The sequence below is a fragment of the Mustela lutreola genome, chromosome X, assembly GCF_030435805.1.
Source record: "Mustela lutreola isolate mMusLut2 chromosome X, mMusLut2.pri, whole genome shotgun sequence".
NCBI lineage: Eukaryota > Metazoa > Chordata > Mammalia > Carnivora > Mustelidae > Mustela > Mustela lutreola.
Genome location: NC_081308.1, coordinates 23354900 through 23374441, shown reverse-complemented (window position 1 = coordinate 23374441; position 19542 = coordinate 23354900).

Below are 19542 nucleotides of genomic sequence, written 5' to 3'. Positions count from 1 at the left end.
AATCAGAAACCGCAAACTTTCTTGGGACAGAGGCCTGATTCTCTTGTACACTATAGGCTACCTATTTAATTAAAGGAATTTTAGAGACTACAGGTGATAAAAGCTAAAGTTGCACATGGGAATGTCTAAGGTACTATAAAATAGTTTTACATGGTCCAGGAAAACATAAGGAATAGAAAAGAATTCTAATAGCAGAGAAGGCATATCAGTCTTTCAACTGATTTCAGAGCACTGGAGGATAAGGAAAGAGGCAGAAATTTCGATGCTGTCTCCTCTTTCTGTTAAGCCACTAAGAGGGTGGTCTCAGCATATAGAAAGACAATACGGTATTTCCAGCAAAACTTCTAACTAACTTAGAGCAATCTGGATACATTTTACAATATTTCTGGCAAGAATTAAGAATCTAATTTTTAACCTCTCTGTGTAATTTATCTATTTTCTAATGAATGAGTCTGGCCTTTCAATTTATTTATTGTCAACATAGAAAATACATATTAACTTCCTCTTCACTCTGTCTTCCTTCTCTCTGCCATGGATGGCACACTAAAGTCATACACGTGGGAACTTCTGGAAATCATTTAAAAACAGTACATGTTTACAAATATTATATCCCTTTGTAATATGTGTATCTAAGGGCTGAGAATGTTAACTGTGAATTTTTAATTTTTCTCTTTCTGTTTCTATTGTTTTGGACTACGTGGAGCAAATTACTTAATAAAGAGCAAATTTATTCTCACTTAACAATGTCTTTATGAACCCAAACAGCTTCATGCTTATATTGTTTACATTACCATGCATTGAAAGCTTATCATTGCTACTGCTTTACAAGCATTGTGGCTCTGATATAAATGTTAAACTCCCGAGATTGAATCTCTTATGGTTTGTCTCCCTCTCTGGTTTCATCTTGTTTCATTTTTTCCTCTCTTCCCCTATGATCCTCTGCCTTATTAACCCTTCATCCTTTTAATATTATTAAGATGAATAAAACTGAGGCCTGGATAATTAGAATAATACTAACATTTGGAAGATATTCAAATATAGTTGGTTTTTAGTCCTAGATAATACAAGTTAAAAACAAAATTAAGTAAAAAAAAAAATCTATCTTCTACAATCAGAAAGCTGCCTGTTCCTGAAAACAGGGTTTGTTTCTAATATATGTATATCATTCCTCATTGCCTAGCATAGTACTAGTACATACAGTTTGTTTTAATTAAGTTCCTTTTGGGGACTTCTTAAATATTTGTATATGAATTGCATGTGGCATGACTGCCTACTTGAATGAAAGAAAAGTGAGTAGGCCCATGTATGTCAATTTCAAGTTTGTTGTGAGGGGAAAAACGTTTAAAGATAAAGTTAGAAAGATTGTGGCTGGTTGGTGTAAGTTTATTGAGAATCCCCCTAGGCGCCTGGGTGGCTCAGTGGGTTAAAGCCTCTGCCTTCAGCTCAGGTCATGGTCTCAGGGTCCTGGGATAGAGCCCCAAATCGGGCTCTCTGCTCAGTGGGGAACCTGCTTCTTCCTCTCTCCCTGCCTGCCTCTCTGCCTACTTGTAATCTGTGTCTATCAAATAAATAAATAAAATCTTAAAAAAAAAGAGAGAATCCCCCTATAAAGTAAGGGGTTTCAGTAAAAAATGGATTGATTCTTCAGGAGGACTAGAGGCAAGGAGTCCAGATAAAAGGCTATTGCAAAGTAAGATGAGGATATACAGTAATGCATGAGTTCAGAATATAGGCCTGGCTCTACGCTATATATTTTGCACATAATAAATATATATCTCTTTAAAATATTTCAGGTAGGCGTTATCTCAGTTTTGCAGAAAAACAGAGCACAGAAACACAAACTAATATACCCCAAGGCTTAGAGAGGTAATATAACTTGCTCAGAGTCACATATCTCATTAGTGTCAGAATGAGACTGTAACATGTGTCCATTTGACTCCTTGGCCTGTGCTCCCACCTCACTTGGCTCCCTTTTCTGTGTGGTGAGTTTGAAGAGATACATGGGAGAATTTTTGTGAGCTGATAATTACAGTAGTTCGGAAGAACTATTTGGCTTTTCATTTGTTTTTACTCACTATTTTAAGATACATATTAGTATCTTCTTTTTGCATGGAAAGCCAATATTTGACCCTTTCCAGAGTCAGAGCCATTCTGAAAGCTTGCAAGTACAATGCTAAAGCAAGAGAAATTTTTTTAAATTGCATTTAAAAGTTATAATAAAGTTTATACACTACAATATCAAAAAGTGTGATTTAATGGCTCAGTAAATTAAGAATAAAGTAAAAATATGAGTACTTTATCACTACATACTGTTTTAGGAACACAAAGTCTGTGTTCATAAAACTAAATTTATCTAGATGTTCTGTAATCACAGAGAGTACTTGGTAATATTAAAATGATTCACACAGACAGGATGCTCACAAATGGGAGAAATCTTCAAATCAACTAGGCAGATTGAATTCTATTCTAACATTCCTCTTTAAAATCACATATAAAATTTGGAATCAGACAAAAATTTAAATAAGTGAGAGAAAGTAGAACCATATAAAGTAAAACTATTGTTTTCAAATTATAAAAATAGTTTTATATATCACTGGGTTATATTTTAATTTTTGTAATTCTGTTTTAATACTCTTAATTCTAAGAAATCTTCAACCTATTTTTCCTAATACATGGCAGCTACTAATGAAACAAAAATCTTTGAAAACTTATAAATGTGCTTTCTCAATGAAAGATGCCTCTTTTTAAAGATTTTTAATAATAAAAAATTATTTATTTATTTATTTATTTATTTTACAGAGAGAGAGAGAGAGGGAACACAAGCAGGGGGAGTGGGAGAGGGAGAAACAGGCTTCCTGCTAAGCAGGGAGCCCAATGTGGGACTCAATCCTTGGACTCCATGTTCATGACCTGAGCTGAAGGAAGTCACTTAACCAATAGAGCCACCCAGGCACCCCAGAATATCCCTCTTTAATTGCAGAAAATAAGAGCAATAAATGCTATAAGTGGTTATTTTACATAAACATGTACAAATATATAAACACATATATGCAATGCATTATATAATACAAGGCATAGCATGATATTAACTTGTGATAATACAAATATAAATTATATAAACAGAATTACATATTAAAGTCAATAATATATATTCTTGAATATTATATTTAGTATATAATATAGTTAGAAAGGTATATATTTGTATGCTTTATATAGGTGATCTATAAAACAGAACATTTATATAATGTATTCCTGCCTTTGTGTTCATAATCAGATCAGATACAGTATATATTTATTCTATATAAATATCATTTGAAGATGATGCTGAATTGACATTATATGAAAGGCTCTTAATCACATTTCACTTCAGTTTTTAGACTGCCCCTGCATTTCTTCTTCTTTTTTTTTTTTTTTAGAGAGATCTTTTATTCATTTGAGAGAGAACACAAGCAGGGGGGAGGGTCAGAGACAAAGGGAGAAGCAGACTCCCCACTGAGCAGGGAACTGGGATGTGGGGTTCAATCCCAGGATGCTAGGATCATGAACTAAGCTGAAGGCAGACACTTTTTTTGTTTGTTTTTTGTTTAATTTTTAATTCTCATTAACATACAGTATAATACTGGTTTCAGCCGTAGAATTCAGTGATTTATCACTTACATATAATACTAAGTGTTCAATAAAACAGTGTCCATCACCCATTTAACCCACCCCATCACCCACCTGCCCTCCAGCACCTCCCCTGCCCACCTCCCCTATAGCAACCCTCAGTTTGTTCTCTATAGTGAAAATTCTCTTATGGTTTGCCTCCCTGGTTTCTTAATATTCCCTCCCTTCTCCTATGCCCACCTGTTTTGTTTCTTAAATTCCACATGAGTGAAATCATATGGTATCTGTCTTTCTGACATTTCACTTAGCATTATGTATGTTGTTGAAAATGACAAGATTTCATTCTTTTTGATAGCTGAATAATAGTCCATTGTGTATATATACATACATAACAAAATCACCTCTTTTTCCATGCATTACAGTCGGTGGACATTTGGGCTCTTTCCATACTTCAGTTATTGTTGATAATGCTGCTATAAACATTGGGGTGCATGGGTTCCTTCAAATTGGTATTTTTTATCCTTTGGGTAAACACCTAGTAGTACAATTGCTGGCTCATAGGGTAGCTTTATTTTTAACTTTTTGAGGAAATTCCATACTCAGAGTAGCTGGACCAGTTTGCATTCTCACCAACATGTAAGAGGTTTCCCTTTTCTCTACATTCTTACCAAAATCTGTTGTTTCTTTCTTTTTTTTTTTTTACTGTTTTTTTAAACTTTTATTTTTTTACTGTTTTTGTAAAAACTTTTATTTTTTCAGTGTTCCAAGATTCATTGTTTATGCATCATACCCAGTGCTCCATGTAATACCTGCCCTCCTTAATACCCACCACCAGGCTCACCCAATCCCCCATGGTCCTTTCATCCAAAACCCTAAATTTGTTTCTCAGAGTCCATAATCTCTCATGGTTTGAAGGCAGACACTTAAAAGACTGAGCCAACCAGGTACCCCAAGACTGCCCCTGCATTTCAAAAATTAGTCTTAAATTCTAAATTTCTGTGGCTTTTAAATAGACATGCATCTACTCTTTCAAACAATCCACAGGGTGTTACTGATGAGACTGAAAAAGAACAAAGCATTTGAGCACCAATTACCTGCTTGGTGATTTATGTAGGTAATACAACTGAGTCCTCACATCAATACTGTGAGAGAGTTATCTTTATAACCCTTTACAAATGGGTTGTAATTACCTGAATAATTACTTTTTCTGAAGTTTTACCAGGATTTGAACCCAAATGTGTTTCCTCGAATGTTGATTCTCTTTGCCCTGTGCTATATTGCTATCGTAGCATGTTTTATGTAACATTTACTTTTATACCTGAGGAATAACTGGTAGTATACCTTTCCCCAATCAGGGATAAAAATTAAGCAGATAAGATGAAGTAAACCCTTTTTACAACACTGTCAAACAAAATTTTGAAGCAATACTGTATCTGCGACAAGCTTTCTTATACCCCCAGCACAGTAATTAAGCTGAATGCTAAGCTATTTGTCCATGAAGAGTTTGCCTAATTTGTGAGTTTTATATTTTGTCTGTAGTTTGAAGAAATCAATAGCAAGCTATAGATTCTCCCATTACTTTGAATCATTATCATCCCATGATATTATGAAGAAGAATCTCAGAGATTCATATTAAACCCAAACTTTCTAACCTTGTGTTTTCATCATTACATAAGATTGATATTGAAGGCAGTTTTGAGAACTATCCAACCTTGTAATAGAAGGTTATTTTAGGAAGGTACGGTGTATTAATCCCAGCATGGGTTATTGATGTTAACATCAGGGAATGGGAAAATTTAGATAGGCATGACCTTAAGATAAAATGACCCTTCTGCTGCAAAGGGAATACCCTAGTGGAGCTCTTGCTTTAGGGATAATTACTGTGTGAGATGAATGATCTCATTTTGTCCATACCTTATATTCAGTTCCCATGAACTGAATTTTCCTTTATCTAGAAAATACGAAGAGCAAATATCACAATTTAGGGCCTGGCAATAATGTGAACATACTCAGTAAACTCTGTAGAAATGACATTCATTGCTTCATAATTTTCATCTTGATAAAAATGAGGCACTTTTAGAAACTTTGCTGCATTTCACTGTTCCTGTTTCATTGTCTCAGTATTTTTCTGACCACTAACTTTATATTCTAGCAATTTAATACCATAATAGACTGAATTATCCTATCACTAATAGCTTTTGCAACCAAAATCTATGTATTTACAATGATTAATGAATAGATGTTCATTATATATTTTTTAGAAATTCAAAGATAGAAGGTCATTCAGTTTATAGTTGATTAATAAAATTAGTTTTTCTCTTTCTCTTGCTCCTTCCGAGATTTTAATCTCAGGTTTTCCCATCAGTTTCTATCTGCTTTTGTTATTTCTGTGGACAGGAATGAATGTACAGCAAATGGAGGCAGGTAGTCGATAAGTTTGTAAGCAGATAAGATGAATTTGGAGATGAAAAGTACAGCATAGGGACGATACACAATAAGGTTGTAATAGCTAGCATTATAAGGTAAGCTTAATTCTAAGAAATTAATTTAGTAATCTTAATTTTTTAGTGTATTTTAGGCTGTTTTTAAACAAAATTTGAATGCAAAGGAATTTTAATGTCTTCTAAAGAAAGCTTTGAAAAACCACTTTTAGCATAGGAATCTCTGGGTCCATCCATGTGGTTGTAATTGTCAAGATCTTATTTTTATGCCTGAGAAATACTCCATTATGTATATATAGCACTTCTTTATCCATTCATCTACTGATAGACATATAGGTTGCTTTTATATCTTGGCTACTGAAAATAATGTTGCCATAAGGGGTATATATATCTTTTAAATTTTCATTTTCTTTGGTTAAATACTCAGCAGTGGAATTACTGGGTCATATAGCATTTCTGGGTTTTTTTTTTTTTTTCTGACAAATCTCCATACTCTTTCTCACAGTGGTTGCACCAATTTAAATTCCAGTGTACAGTGCATGATGGTTCCCTTTTCTCCACATCCTCACCCACCTTTGTTATTTCTTGTCTTTTTGATGTTAGTCATTGCAACAGGTGTGAGATGATACCTCGTTGTGGTTTGGATTTGCATTTCCCTGCTGATTCGTGATATTGAGCATCTTTTCATGTGTCTGTTGGCCATGTGCATATCTTCCTTGGACAAATATGTATTTGGGTCCTTTATTTTTTAATTATTTGTGGTTTTGGTGTTGAATTGTATAGGTTCTTCTGTTTCATTGCCATATATTTTCCAATGCAGTTTCATTTTGTTTATACTTAGTTTTTTCTTTTCCAACTTTTTAATTAAATTTGAGGTAACTTACAGTGTAATATTAATTTCAGGTGTAGAATTTAGTGATTTATAACTTACTTACAACACCCAGTGTCCATCAAAACAAGTGTCCTCCTTAATACCCATCATCCACTTAACCAATTCCTCTGCCCATTTCCTCTCCAGTACCCCTCAGTTTGTCCTCTATAGTTAAGAGTCTTTTTTTTCTGGTTTGTCCCCCCTTTTCCTTTTTTCCCCAATGTTCATCTTTTTTCATTATTAAATTCTACATATGAATAAACTGTCATTTGTCTTTCTGTGATTGACTTGTTTCACTTAGCATAATATACTCTAATTCCATACACATCATAGAAAATGGTGAGATTTCATTCTTTTGGATGGCTGAGTAAGAGTATCTATGTATCACTATATCTATATATCTATAGCTATAGATCTCTATAACTAGAGATCTATAGATAGATAGATATAGATATATCTATATCTATAGACATATAGATACAGATGTATGTTTTCTTTATCCATTCATCAGTCTATGGGCATTTGGGCCAATCTCTTTTCATATATTGTCTATGGGCATTTGGGCCAATCTCTTTTCATATATTGGCTATTGTGGGTACTGCTAGTGTAAACATTGGGGTGCAGATGCCCCTTTGGATGACTATGTTTATATCCTTTGAGTAAATACCTAATAGTGCAATTCCTGGGTGGTAGGGTAGTTCTATTTTTAACTTTTTGAGGAACCTCCATACTAGTTTCCAGAGTGACTACAGTAGTTTGCATTCTGACCAAAAGTGTAAGAAGGTCTCCCTTTCTCCACATCCTTGCCAATGCCTACTGTTTCCAGAGTTGTTAATTTTAGTCATTCTGACAGGTGTGAGGTGGTATCTAATACCAGTTTTGATTTGCATTTCCTTGATGAGGGTGATGTTGAGCATCTTTTCATGTCAGCCATCTGGATTTCCTCTTTGGAAAAAAAAAAAGTCTATCCATGTCTTCTGCCCATTTCTTAACTGGATTATTTATAATTTGGTTGTTGAGTTTGGTAAGTTCTTCATAGATTTTATTTTTATTATGTTCTGTTAACCAACATATAGTACATCATTAATTTTTGAAATAGTGTTCAAGGATTCATTAGTTGCATAAAACACCTAGTGCTCATCTTAACACATGCCCTCCTTAGTCTTCGTAGATTTTAGATACTAACTTTTTATGGGGTATGTAGATTGCAAATATTTTCTCCCATTCTGTAGGCTGACTTCTAGTTTTGATAATCATTTCCTTCACTGTGCAGAAGCTTTTTATCTTGATGAAGTCCCAATAGTTCATTTTTGTTTCCCTTGCCTCTGAAGATGTGTCTAATAAGATGTTGGTGTGGCTGAAATCAAAGAGGTTACTGCCTGTGTTCTCATCTAGGATTTTGATGGTTTCCTGTCTCACATTTTGGTCTATAATCCATTTTGAGTCTCTTTTTTGTGTATGGTATAAGAAAGTTTCATTCTTCTGCATATTGCTGTCCAGTTTTCCCAACTCCATTTGCTGAAGAGACTGTCTTTTTGCCAATGGATATTCTTTCCTGCTTTGTTTTGAGTAATTGACCATAGAGTTGTGGGTCCATTTCCGGGATTTCTATTCTGTTCTATTATCTATGTCTGTTTTTGTGCCAGTACCATGCTGTCTTGATCACTGCAGCTTTCTAATATAACTTGAAGTCTGGAATTGTGATGATTCCCTATCTGCTTTTCTTTTTCAAGATTGCTTTGGCTATTTGAGGTCTTCCTGTGGTTCCAAACAAATTTTAGGATCATTTGTTGTAGCTCTGTGAACAACACTGTTGGTATTTTGATAGGGATTGCATTAAATGTGTAGATTGCTTTGGGGATTATAGATACTTGAACAATATGTGTTCTTCCAGACCCTGAGCACAGAAAGTCTATTTCTTTGTGTCATCTTCAGTTTCTTTCATACATGTTTCAGTTTTCAGAATATAGATCTTTTACCTCTTTGGTTAATTTAATTCCTAGGTATCTTTTGGTACAGTAAATGAGACTGATTCTTTGATTCCTCTTTCTGCTGCTTCATTCTTGTATATAGAAATGCAACTGATTTCTGTGTATTTACTTTGTATCCTGTGACTTAACTGAATTCATGTAATAGTTCTAGCAAGTTTTTGGTGGACGCTTGGGTTTTCTGTATAGAGTATCATGTCATCTACAAATAGTGATAGTTTGACTTCTTCTTTGCCAGTTTGGATGCCATTTATTTATTTTTGTTGCCTGATTGCTGTGCCTGGGACTTCTAGTACTATGTTGAATAAAGTGGTTAGAGTAGACATCCCTGTCTTGTTCCTGACTGTAGAGGAAAAGCTCTCAGTTTTTCCCCATTGAGGATGATATTAGCTGTGGCTTTTCCATACATAGCCTTTATTAAGTTGAGTATGTTCCCTCTATCCCTACTTTGTTGAGGGTTTTTATTATAAATGGATGTGGTACTTTGTCAAATGCTTTTCCTTCATCTGTTGAGAGGATCATATGGTTCTTATCCTTTCTTTTCTTAATATGATAATTCACATAGATTGATTTGTGAATATTGAGCTACCCTAGCAGCCCTACAATAAATCCCACTTGATCGTGGTGAATGAGTCTTTTAATGTACTGTAGGATTTAATTTGCTAGTATCTTGGTGAGAATTTCTGCATTCATGTTCATCAGGGATATTGGTCTATAGTTCTCTCTCTTTTTTTAAAGATTTTATTTATTTATTTGACAGAGAGAGATTACAAGTAGGCAGAGAGGCAGGCAGAGAGAGAGAGAGGAGGAAGCAGGCTCCCCGCTGAGCAGAGAGCCCGATGCGGGACTCGATCCCAGGACCCTGAGATCATGACCTGAGCCGAAGGCAGCGGCTTAACCCACTGAGCCACCCAGGCGCCCTATAGTTCTCTTTTTTCAATGGAACCTTTTTGTTTGGTTTTGGAATCATGGTAATACTGGCCTCATAGAATACATTTGCAAGTTCATTCTCTCTCTCTCTCTCCATATATATATATATATATATATATATATATATATATACACACACACACACACACACACACACATAAATACTTTGAGAAGAATACGTATTAGGTCTTCTTTAAGTATGGTAGAATTTTCTGTGAACCCATCTGGACCTAGACTCCTATTGTTGGGAGATTTTTGATTACTGATACATTTTTTTTTCTGGTTTTCAGTCTGTTCAGCTTTTCTATTTTATCCTGCTTCAGTTTTAGTAGTTTGTACATTTGTAGGAATTTATCCATTTCTTCCAAGTTGTTCAGTTTGTTGGCATATAGGTTTTCATAACATTGTGTTATAACTGTTTGTAGTTCTGAGGTGTTATTTCTCCTCTCTCATATGTGATTTTATTTATTTGGCTCCATGGCTAGGGGCTCATCAATTTTATTAGTTTTTTCAAAGAACCAGCTCCAGGTTTCATTGATCTGTTCTGTTTTATCATTTATTTCAACTCTAGTCTTTATTATTTCCCTTTTCTGCTCACTTTACACTTTATTCTTTTTCTAGCTCATTAGTAGGTGAGCTACTAATAAGTGGGTGTAAAGTCAGGTTGTCTGAGATTTTTCTTTTTTCTTGAGGTGGCCCTGTATTGCTATATACTTCCCTCTTAAGACAAGTTTTGCTGCATCCCAAATGCTCTGGACCATTGTGTTTTCATTTTCACTTGCTTCTATGTATTTATTTTTTTATTTCTAATTTGATTTCCTTATTGACTCCTTCTTTAGTAGCATGTTGTTTAACCTCCATGTGTTTGTGGTCTTTCCAAAATTTTTTCTTGTGGTTGACTTCAAGTTTCACTGCATTGTGGTAAAAAAAATATACATGGTATGATCTTGCTCTTTTTGTACTTGCTGAGGCCTGATTTGTGACCTAGTATGTGATCTAATCTGGAGAATGCCCCATGTACCCTTGAAATGTGTATGCTGCTGCTTTAAGGTGAAATGTTCGGAATATATCTGTTAGATCCATCTGGCCAAGTGTGTCATTCAAAGCCACTGCTTCCTTGTTGATCTGCTTAGGTGATATGTCCATTGCAGTAAGTGAGGTGTTAAAGTGCCATGCTATTATGTATTATTATCAATGAGTTCCTTTATGTTTGTTATTATTTTATATATTTGGGTGCTCTCATGTTGGATGCATAACTATCTACAATTATTAGATCTTGTTGGCTAGACCTCTTTATTATGATATAGTGTCCTTCTTCATCTCTTATTACAGTCTTTGGTTTAACATCTAGTTTGTCTGGTATAAGGATGGCTACTCCAGCTTTCTTTTGATGTCCATTAGCATGATAAAAAGTTTTTCATCCCCTCACTTTCAATCTGGAGGTGTATTTGCATCTAAAATTGAGTCCCTTGTAGGCAGCATATTGAAGCATCTTTTTTTTTTTTATCCATTCTGATACCTATATCTTTTCTTAGGAGCATTAAGTCCATTTACATTCAAAGCAATTATTGAAAGATATGAAATTCAGTGCCATTGTATTACCTGTAAAGTCGCTGTTCCTGTAGTTTGTTTCTTTCTAATCTGTGTTGCTTTTGGTCCTTCCCACTCAAAGGAACTTCTCACCTTTAGTATTTATTGCAGGGCTGGTTTAGTTTTCATGAACTTCTTTAGTTTTTGTTTTGGAAGCTCCTTAACTCTCCTTGTATTCTAGAATGATAGCCTTGTTGGATAGAATATCCTTGTTTGCACATTTTTCCCAATCAGCATGTTTAATATTTCATGCCACTTTTTTCTGACTTGCTAAGTTTTTGTGGAGAGATCTGCAGCTAGTGTTACAGGTCTTTCCTTGTTAGGGATTTATTTTGTCTTGCTGCCTACAGGATTTTTCTTTGCATTTTGCAAATTTAACTACAGTATGTTTTGGTGTTGGCCTGCTTTTGTTAATTTTTGATGGGAGTTCCCTGTGCCTCCTGGATTTGGATGTCTTTCCCTCCCCAGATTAGGGAAGTTTTCATCTATAATTTCTTCAAATAAAACCTCTGCCCCCTTTTCTCTCTCTTCTCCTTCTGGGACTCCTATGATACCAATGTTAATATGTTTGATGGAGTCATTAAGCTCCCTAACTCTATTCACATCTTCCATTAATTCTTTCTCTCTTTCATTCATCTTCATTACTTCTCATTATTCTTCTACATCACTTATTTGTTCCTCTGCTTCTTCCATTTTTATGGTCGTTACATCCAGTTGGTTTCAAATCTTGTTAATTGAATTTTTAATTTTGGCCTGATTCATTTTTAGCTCTTTTATCTCTGTGGTGTCTCCCTGATGACTTTCATGCTTTTCTCCAGCCCAGCGACTATCCTTATGAATGCTGCTTTAAATTCTGAATCAGGCATATTATATCTGTTTCCATTAGATCTCTGATGGTGGCTTTTTTTTTCTCCTTTTGGGATGAATTTCTCCATCTTGGCATTTTGTCTAGGTCTCTTCTTCTATGTGTTAAGAAAGCCTGTAATGTTTTCAACATTATCTTGAAAGTAATGGTTTAATATAGATGAGGTCATATAGTGTTTATGGCCTGGCACTTCAGGAAATATTTCTGGTGTGTGCTGCATGCACTCTGCTGCTGTGTTATAGCTGTTCTTTCCCTCAGGTCAGTCCTCTGTAGAGTCTCTCCTTGCCTGCAGTGCGGGAGTGTTTGGACCTCGGCCAGATTGTGGCAAGTTTTTACTAGGTGTGTTCTGGTAAGCTTGCTAAAACAGACCTGGTGCTATTTCCACTAGAACTGAAGCTCTGTAGAACTCTATGGTCAGTAGACATGGTGAGTGCAGTGGTTTATGCTCATCTTCTGGGAGGGGGTCTGCAGAGCAGGTTGTTAGGTACACTTGCCCTGGAAAAGTGGTACCAGCAGAGCACTTGGGGGTGGGACCTGGTGTGAGCAGGTTAGGTATCCCGTGTTGGTGCTGTGCTGTTCACTGAAGTTGGTTATGCTGTGGGAAATGGTGCCAGCCCAATTCTTTGTCCCCGGAGAGGGGAGTTGGAGCATGCTGCTCTTAGGCAAGCACTTTCAGAGGAGTGAATAGTTTCCCCTCATGCATCAAAGGCATTTTTCAGATCACTGATTTCACACCGTGATCTGTCTCTGGGTCCCTTGCTTGTGTTAAGCAGTGTAGCACACATTGGGCTCTACTGTTGCCAGGCCTGCTGACTTTTCAAATTCCAAACTTCAGGGAGCTGGTGTGCTGAGGATCTATGCTGGTCCTCTGGAAAAGGATCTTACCACTCTGAGACTGATAATGTTTGACCCAGAAAGGCAGTTTAACCAGGGCACACAGGCATGAGATTTAGAGTAAGCAGGCTGAACAGGGGTTTCCCAGTTAGCTGTCCTCAGCAGGTGTCTCTGCACATATGCTGAGGAGTTGGGGCGGGTAATGGTACCTGCTGTCTTTTGTTCCTGGAGAAGCAATGCTGCCTCTCACACATGCACTCCAGAAAATATGAAGTCTTTCCCAGTGCCCCTTAGGCAATCCTCAGATGACTACACACCTCCCTGGGGTTGTTTGCTTGCCTCTGCTACAGAAGTAGGACAGCATCTTCAGGTCTCTATCACAGTCAAGCCTTGGGACCTCTGAATCTCCAGTCTTTGAGCCTTGCTGGTTGCAAAATCACACAAAATTCAGCCCCTCTTTTTCCAGATAGTGGCTTTGGGGAATTGTTCTTATGTGCTCCCCTTGTGTGCTCCTGTCTGTCTTTCTCTCCTTCTGTTTTCTCTGATACCAGGGCTCCCTCCCCTACACAGCATCCTTGATCTGTTTACCCCACAGACCACAATTCCACACTTCTGACCTTCCTTGAAGTAGCCTCTTCTTTCCCTCTAGTTCAGTTTGTTCTCTCAGTCCTCAGGTTGATTTCTTGGGTAAGTGTGTTTGAGGGATGCCTAAGTGTGTTTGAGGGATGAGGAAAGTCTAGGGTCCTACCACTACCATGCCATCTTACCCTTCAAAGACCCTAATTATTGTAGTTTTAATAAATTTTATAATTTTTCTTTTACCCTCCATACTTGGAAGTTGTTGACCCACTACCTTCATTAATTACCTTTTCCAATGAGACTTTTATATGTTTTCCTTATATTAATAAGGGACTTTTCTTTTTGCCTCAGTAAAGTCTCTTAATGTTTCTTGTAAGGCTTCTTAAGTGATGATGAACTGTTAGCTTTTGCTTATCTGGAAAATGCTTAATTTTTTTCTTTACTTCTAAATGAATAATCTTGCCTGGTAGAGAATTCTTGGTTGCAGGTTTTTCCTTTCAGCACTTTGAATGTATAATGTCTCTCCCTTGTGGGATGTATAATTTCTGTCAAAAAATCTGCTGATAGCCTTTTGGGGTTTCCCATGTATGTAAGATGTTGCTTTTCTCTTGATACTTTTAAGATTCTTTTTATGCTTAACTTTTACTAACTTAATTATAATGTGTCTTGGTGTGTTTCTCTTTGGGTTCACCTTATATGGAACTCTCTGGGCTTTTTGGACTTGAATATTTCCTTTCTCAGAGAATTTTCAGACATTACTTATTCAAACAATTTCTCTGGCCTTTTCTCTCTCCTCCTTCTGGGATGCCTATAATGTGAATGTTACAGTGCTTGTTGTCTCAGAGGCCCCTTAAGCTACCCTTACTTCTTTTAATCCATTTTCCTTTTGCTGCTCTGAATGTTTTCCATTGCTTTGTCTTGCAAGCTCACTGATTCATGCTTCTTTTTCATACATTCTGCTATTGAACCACTCTAGTGCATTTTTCAGTGTAGCTATAACATATACTTGGTACTTGATTTTCTATATCTTTTTATTTCTATGTTCAATCTTCTTCTAAGATCAGTGAGCATCTCTATGGCCATTAGTTTGAATTCTTTATCAGAGAGGTTGCTAATCTCCATTTCATCAAGGTATTTTTCTGTGTATGTGCCTGCCTTTTGGTTTGGAATACATTTCTCCATTGCCTCATTTTGCATCTTTGTGCTGGTGTCTGTCTGTCTCTCTCTTGAATTAGGTAAAATGGCTACCTTTCTTAATCTTGAAGGTGTAGTCTGATTAGAAGCTGTTCCATGTTTCCCAGAATTACCATCCTTCCTGGCCATCAAGGCCATGCTCTGTGTAAGTATCTCTTCTGTAGGCTGCATGTGCTCACTTACTTTAACTGGGCTATGCTTCCAGGGTGGGCACTCACTGGCTTGGTTGTGCTCAGTTCCTATGCGGGGAAAGTGAATTGTAAGATGTTTCTCTGTCCAGGTTGTGGTTCATTCTCTGCTTGGGGTGGATATGTCTCTGGGTAGTTGCTTAGCCTAGTTTGGACTTGGGTGCTATACAGAATGGTGGGATGTAGGGTGTTTACTCAGTCTTATTACAGTGCAGGGTGGACAATTCACAGCCTTTGGTGCTAGCAGGTTAGAGAGAGGACACCAAAAATAGCATCCATTAGCACTTCTCTTCTTAGACAGCCAATGCAGATTCCAGTCATTCTGGCAGCCATTTTAAAATCAATAAGTGGGTCTCAATCACTTGTGGTTAAGCCCTTTTCAATCTGCTACTTTTGTGATTGATCTCAGGGCTCTGCATATGAGCCCTTTGCATATGAGCCCTTTAAAAAGACCAGGATTTTAGTTCCCTATATTTTTACGAATCTTTTGGTCTTAATCCCCATGTGACAATCAATACCAGTTGTTTGGGGGGTCTCATATTTCTTTCTAGTGCTTTTCTTTCTCCAGGGTCTTGGTGCTTTCACTCCTTAAATGAGATTTTCCCATTTTGGGGATCCCTCCCCATTGTGGGGCCACCACCTCTGGGTTGGGATCCCACTATCCATAACTGTCTCCCTTTTAATCATAATGTTTGTGTCCCCTCTCTTCTGTTAATCCATCTTATCAAATGTCTGTTGATTTTATTTTTTAAAGAACTTCAATTATATTTGCTTCTATTTTTTAATACATTCTGTTGCTCATTTTCTACCTCCTTAATTTGGACATTTATCTTGTGAATTTTGAGCCCATTTTATGAGTACTGAAGTCTAAATTTTCCTGAGTATAATACTTTTCACTACCTTATGTGCTTTTGTTATGTAGATTTTAATTGACACTTACCTCTATTTTATTGAAAGTTTACATTATGAGTTTGATTATTTAGCATTGTTTTTCTAGATTTCCAGAGTTCAGTGATTTTATGTCATTTTGTTATTCTAAGTTATACTGAGGTAGCAATGTACAGAATAAGAAGAGTAATTTTTGAAATTTGCTGAGCCTTGCTTTTGACTTAGTAAATCGCCAGTTTAGAATATCTTCATTGGGTTTCTTAAAAAGAGTTACTTTCTCTCCTTGTTGGATGTTTAATTCTGTGTTTGCTCAATAGGTCAAGCTTATTGTTAGCACTTTCCAGGTATTTCATATTACTGGGTTTTTTTTTGTCTACTTGTACTAAAAAGAGTTAAGTTAGAATCTGTAGTCCCATTTATAACAGCATCAAAAAGAAAAAAAATTGGAAAAGTTTAACCAGGGAAGTTAAAACTATGAAACATTCAAGAAGATAAATGGAAAAGACACAAATAAATAGAAAGATATCCTGCATTCACAGGCTGAATTAAGATTTTTAAAATGTCCATACTAACCAAAGCAATGTAAAGATTTAATGTAACTTACAGCAAAATTCCAATGTTTTCTTTTTTCACAGAAATGGAATTTGTTTGAAAATTTGTATGGAACCACTAAAGACTCAAAATAGTCAAGTAAGTCTTGAGAAAGAAAAACAAAGTGGGCCACTTTATACTACCTGATTTAATATTATATTACCTCAATAAATTGTACTGGGAAAACTGAATATTCACATGCAAAAGAATAAGATTAGATTCCTATTTCAGCCACTCACAAAAATGAACTCAAAATGAGTAAAGGACATAAATGTAAGACCTAAAACCATGTAATTCTTGGAAGAAAAGACAGGAAAAAAGCTCCTTGACATTGGTTCTGGCAATGATATTTTGGATAGGACTAAAAGGACATGCAACAAAAGCAAAAATCAACAAATGAGACTTTATCAAACTAAAATGTCTACGCAAAGCAAAGGACAACCAAAAAATAATAAACTCAAATAGGGCTACATGATACACATTATAATTTGTCAAACTTCAAAGACACTATTAAAAAGCTAGAGAAAAGTTAAAAGTTATGTACAAGGGAACCCCTTTAGGATTATCCGATTTGTTAACAGAATTTCCAGGCCAGGAGAGAAGAGGATAACATATTCAGAATATTGAAAGAAAAAGCTGTTAATCAAGAATTGTATACCAGAAAAAAAAAAAAAAAGAATTGTATACCAGGTAAAGGTGCCCTTCAGAAATGAAAGATGGATAAAGACTTTCTCAAACAAAGAAAAGCTATGGGATTTCATTACTACCAGATCTTCCTCACAAGAAATTTAAAAAGGAGTTGTTTGAGTGGAAAGAAAAGGATATTAGTTAACTGCAGAAAGATATAAAAAGGCACTGTAAAACTGAGTAAATATGGTAAATATGTAGTCAAAGCTAGATACTATATTTTGGTAATGGTGCATAATTCACTTAAAACTTTAAAAGTTAAAAAAATGAACAGAGTAAAAATAACTATAACTACAATAAACTATTAATCAGTAAAAATATGAAAATTATAACAGCAATAACCTAAAATGTGGGTGGGAAGATAAGTAAAAGGAAAAAGTTTAGGAATTTTATTGAAATTAAGTTGGTATCAGCTTAAAATAGGGTGTTTAAGGTATTTTATGTAATTCTCCTGGTAACCTAAAAAGAAAAACCTGTAGCAATTACACCAAAGAACATGAATTAGAAAGCAATGCATAATGATATTAGAAGATATCAGAACCAAAGAGAAGGATAATAAACAGGAAACAATGGTCTATAAAACAACCAAAAAACAATGAATAAAATGGAAACAATCCTTAACTATTAATATTTACTTGAAAAAATAAGCTAAATTTTCCAATCAAAACACATGCAATGGCTGTCTGATAAAACATAAAATCCAATGATATGCTGCCCATAAGAATAATTGTGGTCTTAAGGACACACAAAGACTGAGTCAGGAGATGGAAAAAGACATCTCAAATAGTAACCAAAAACAAAACAAAACAAAACAAGAGATAGCTATACTTTTATAGAGCAAAATACATGGTAAATGAAAAATATTGATAGACAAGAACATCATTATATAATAATAATCAAGGGGTCAATCCACTGAGAAGATAAAACAATTGTAATATTTGAGTCCAACACAGAGCACTTAAATATATAAAGCAAAAAACTAAGAGTTAAAAGAAGAAATAAAGCAATATAAAGCCCTATGACCCAGCAATATAAAGCCCTATGACCCAGCAATTGCACTATTGGGTATTTACCCTAAAGATACAAACGTAGTGATCCAAAGGGGCACGTGTACCCGAATGTTTATAGCAGCAATGTCCGCAATAGCCAAACTATGGAAAGAACCTAGATGTCCATCAACAGATGAATGGATCAAGAAGATGTGGTATATATACACAATGGAATACTATGCAGCCATCAAAAGAAATGAAATCTTGCCATTTGCGACAACATGGATGGAACTAGAGTGTATCATGCTTAGCGAAATAAGTCAAGCGGAGAAAGACAACTATCATATGATCTCCCTGATATGAGGAAGTGGTGATGCAACATGGGGGCTTAAGTAGGTACGAGAAGAATAAATGAAAGAAAATGGGATTGGGAGGGAGACAAACCATAAGTGACTCTTAATCTCACAAAACAAACTGAGGGTTGCTGGGGGGAGGGGGTTTGGGAGAAGGGGGTGGGATTATGGACATTGGGGAGGGTATGTGCTTTGGTGAGTGCTGTGAAGTGTGTAAACCTAGTGATTCACAGACCTGTACCCCTGGGGATAAAAATATATGTTTATAAAAAATAAAAAATTATACAAATTAAAAAAAAATAAAAATAAAAATAAATAAATAAATAAAAAATTAAAAAAAAAAGAAATAAAGCAATACACTAATAGTTGTGGAATTTAATACCTCACTCTGAACAATAAGATCATGCAAAGTCAAAAGTGTGGGATGCCTGGGTGGCTCAGTCAGTTAAGTCTCTGCCTTCAGCTCAGGTCATGATCCCAGCGGTCCTGGGATGGAGTCCTGCATCAGGCTCCTTGCTCAGTGGGAAGTCTGTTTCTTCCTCTTCCTCAAGCCATGCCTCCTGCTTGTTATCTCTCTCTCTCTCTCTCTCTGACAAATAAATTAAAATCTTATAAATAAATAAATAAAATCTTTTTAAAAAGTCAGCAGTGTGTTAGAATAAAATTATAAGCCAAATGGATCTAACAGACATATTCAGAACTCTATTTAATAAGAAAAGATTATATACTTTTCTCAAGAGCACATGGAGCATTTTTTTTTTTTTGATAGAGCATATGTTAGGCCACAAAGCAAGTCTTAGCAAATTCAAGATTGAAATCACACTAAGTATTGTCTGTGACCACATTGGCATGAAAGTACAAATCAGTAACAAGAGGAAATATGAAATATTAATGAATACATGGAAATCAAGCAACACTCTCCTGAACAACCAATGGATCAAAGAATAA